Source organism: Cryptomeria japonica, chromosome 10, assembly GCF_030272615.1.
Source record: "Cryptomeria japonica chromosome 10, Sugi_1.0, whole genome shotgun sequence".
Classification (NCBI taxonomy): Eukaryota; Viridiplantae; Streptophyta; class Pinopsida; order Cupressales; family Cupressaceae; genus Cryptomeria; species Cryptomeria japonica.
In genome coordinates, this window is record NC_081414.1 from 877,026,187 (window position 1) to 877,030,176 (window position 3,990).

Below are 3,990 nucleotides of genomic sequence, written 5' to 3' on the forward strand. Positions count from 1 at the left end.
CAATCGCAATCCTGTCCTGAATCGACAACTCTGGTCGCAACCTCTGAGTCGATGGGAATCTCTCCCGTGACTCCAACATAGGCAGATACTCCTGCAGTCAACCAATCAATCATGTCAGTTATCGTGGCATTCACTGTTTATCACAAAATGCTACTTGCTATCTAAATGCATATGGCTATCTATCCTAGTGACACTCACTGTTCATCACAAAGTGTTGCTATCTATCCTAGTAGTACTCCCTGTTCATCACAAAGTACTACGTGTGTGACATTCCCTGTTCATCACAAAGTGTTACTCACATTCGCACTCTCTGTTCATCACAAAGTGCTGCCTATCTTGGTGCTCCCTGTTCATCACAAAGTGCCTTGATCTATCCTAGTCTTCCTAGAGGACCTGTTTGAGTGTATCCTCTCAGCAGCTTATCCAATCGACAGCGTATGTTCATCACAGAATTGCCGATTTGACCTAAAAAGACTCAAACTATGCATTTTGACACACAAACGCGCTTTAAACTCACAAACGCGCTTATAGACTGCACAAACGCGCTTATGCAACACAGACGCGTTTTCTGAACACACACGTGCCTATACCATTCACAAACGCGGCCAGGGAACACAGACGTCCCTACATGACATAAACGCCCCTACAATTTGCAAACGCGTCCGCATTCAGCACAAACACGGTCCCAGGCACAGACGCGCCTGGAACCGACACAGACGCGCCTGTTGGACACAGACGCGCCTGGCACTGACACAGACGCGGTTGCGCGTTTTTGCATTTTTTAACTACCCTATTCCTAGTGCATTTATTGCTACCTACTGAGCATTAATGACAAAACTTGAAATGCGTGAAAGTACGAGGAGGTTTTGCAGTACTTACCGGCTCTCCTGCATCTGCTGGTCGCTGGAATCAGCGAACGCGGTCGAATCTATGAATGAAAGCCATCGCTGCTGACTGCTGCTACTCTTTTCTCGCTCTGCACTGTGATCTTGTAAGGGTGTGGATGACAATGAGGATGTCTTTTGCCCGTGGTCTATCTTATAGCCTACCCTAGCCCTCGCTCTCATTTCCCGAGTCAGTCTTCCTTATCCCGTGACTTTGTCACTTTATCCGATCAGTCCATTCTATCCCGTCTTTCTTATCGAGAGATTGTCTGCAATCTTTTCAGACATTTTCATCCAATCTCTCGAGGGGGCATATTATTCCCATACTGGGGCAACTCTGTATCAGTTCATCTTATCTTCTTTGAAACAACGCGACAAGCCGCATTGTCTCAAAGAGGGGCAAAATGTAGACACTCAAAATTGTCATGTCTAATTAAATAAATATTTTATTTATTTAATTATCTAAGCCTAATTCTTCTATTAATTAAATAAATTTTTATTTATTTAATTAATTCATTTATCCTCTTCTAGCTTTATTTCTTATTTAAATAAATACATTTATTTATTTAAATTATCCCTTTCCTGAATTAAATAAATATTTTATTTATTTAATTGTCCTACTTCTTCTATTAATTAAATAAATCTTTATTTATTTAATTAATTCATTATCTTTTTCTACACATGACACATGTCATTCATCTCTTAATTCATACACTACCTACCTCTTTCATTATTTTACTATTTCTTTTACCTACCCTCTAATCCTAGCCGACCTCTCTTTTTACACCTCTCAATCTTAACCCTCCATTTCATATTGTGTCTTCTATTTAAGGAGATGCTTTCTTCATTGTCAAACCCTAATGACTGATTTTGGAGTACTTGGTTACACTACAATTCCACTTACAACCACATTCCGTTCTTTGTTGAGCTCTTGTGCATACAAAAATCTGAGAGCAAATATATCAAGCAAGATCAATGGAGATAGGAAGAATGGAGATCAAAACCCTATTGGACATGTGATGGTATAATCTTTGTGATTTTGAGTTATTTGCATTGTCTTAGGTAATCTTCATATGTTATGGTGGATCTTTGTTCATTGTTAGGCTAGGCTTTAGTGGTTGGATTCATTTTAGCCTTGCAATATTATTGTTTATTGTTATCCATTTTCACCATAAACAGTAGCAATGTGTCCAATCTTATTGCAGGAAAAACACTTCAAGGGAAGTTTACCTTTGTACTTATCGGTGCCTCTCAGAAATATTTTAGCCAATAGTGTCTTAAGTTCCATCAGATGATCTTCATTATCATCCTCACCTCTGCTATCAACATGACTAGACCTGCAGTCATGATTATAACAAATATTCTTTCCTTTCTTCACAGATGTACCAGTTACAGAAGCTTTAAAAGAAGATTCAAATGGTTTTCAAACACTATTATCAAAGATGTTTAACTCAAATGTAGTCAACTTTCTAATGAGAGAATCAACAATGACTTTATCTTTAGAAATAGATCTCAGTTCTTGAATTGCATAAAAGATAATAGCATATTGTGGTAGGAGAGTTCTAAGCATTTTACTAATAACAATATCATCATCAATCTTACTTCCAACACTCTTAATACCACCTACAACTTCTTTAATCATTTGTCCATATTGTGCAATGTTCTCACCATCAACCATTTTCATGTCATCAAATTTGCCTCTTAAACTTTCTTCTTTTGCTCTTTGTGCATGTTCATCTCCTCCATAAATCAATTCTAATTTCTCACATGCCTCAAATGCAATTTCTAATCCATTAACATTTATATACTCATAATCAGATAAACTACTTACAATTGCTTTCAAGGCTTGAATGTTTTCTTGTTGTTCTTTAAGCTCATCTGTTGTCAAGGGGCTGGTAGTAGGGCCAACATACTTGTTTATCACATGATTCCAATATAGAGCACCCAATCCTTTAATGTATATCTTCATCCGGTAGTTATCCTTGGTAAACTTGGGACCCTCCTTCATCGTATTTCTTCAGGATATTTCCCTCAAGTTGTTAATCTTTCTACACACAGAGGACCAATGCTTTGGTACCAATTGTTAATCTTAGAGGATCTAGTTAATACTGAGGGGGGGGAGTGAATCAGTATTAACATAAATTTTAAACTTAAAACTTGAACTTATAAAACTTCACCAAATCAATCATAAACCAGTAATAAACTATTTACCATTACCAGTAATCACTGATATCCAATTGTTAAACCGGTTTATCAGAACTGCTCATTAAGTGTTCATCAACATGCATAAACTAAAAGTAAAACATAACAACACATAAAAGCGTTCACCATATGAACATGATTTTCACGTGGAAACCCAAATAGGGAAAAACCATGGTGGGAATTGGTACCCACAAAAATTGTGCACTCTTTCGGAATGTGCCCTGTTAGGAGCCTAGCCCAGTTAGAAGCTTACAAGGATGCCTTGTTAGAAGTCACCCGATTAAGGGATTTAGATGATGAGCCTTGTTAGGAGCTTTGACCTGTTAGGATCAACCTCACAAGAGGATTTAACACTTAGTTGTTGAGCTACCCGGTTAAGGGATTTACAATGTAAGGCATGTTAGGACCTACCTGGTTAAGGGATTTTGACTACTGCAATTGTTAGAGAACAATAGTGAATGATCTAGGTATAGCATTTAACAGCTTGCTTGATCAGATCCAATTCTTGCTCCAAATCTACTACACTCTGGTAGATCTCATACTCTGGTTTGACTTCACACTCTTCTCATAAAACCACCAACACAACAAACATCAACTATACCGACCTAAATAACCTTTACATCTTAGTCGATTACAAAACCCTAAGACTTACAACATAGATCATCACGGATCTTTTACAACTTGTTACAGATCATCATTGATCATCATGTGGATCATTACAATCAATTACAAATCAATTACAATTGTTGAATGATCACCGCATCTCGATCTAATACACATTCAAACCCTTAGCTCATTCCACTAAGCACATCGCACATTCCCAATAAATTCACTCTACAAACGCCCAAAACATCATGCAAACACTTCACGCAGTTTGTGCCACATCATCACCAACTTATAAACA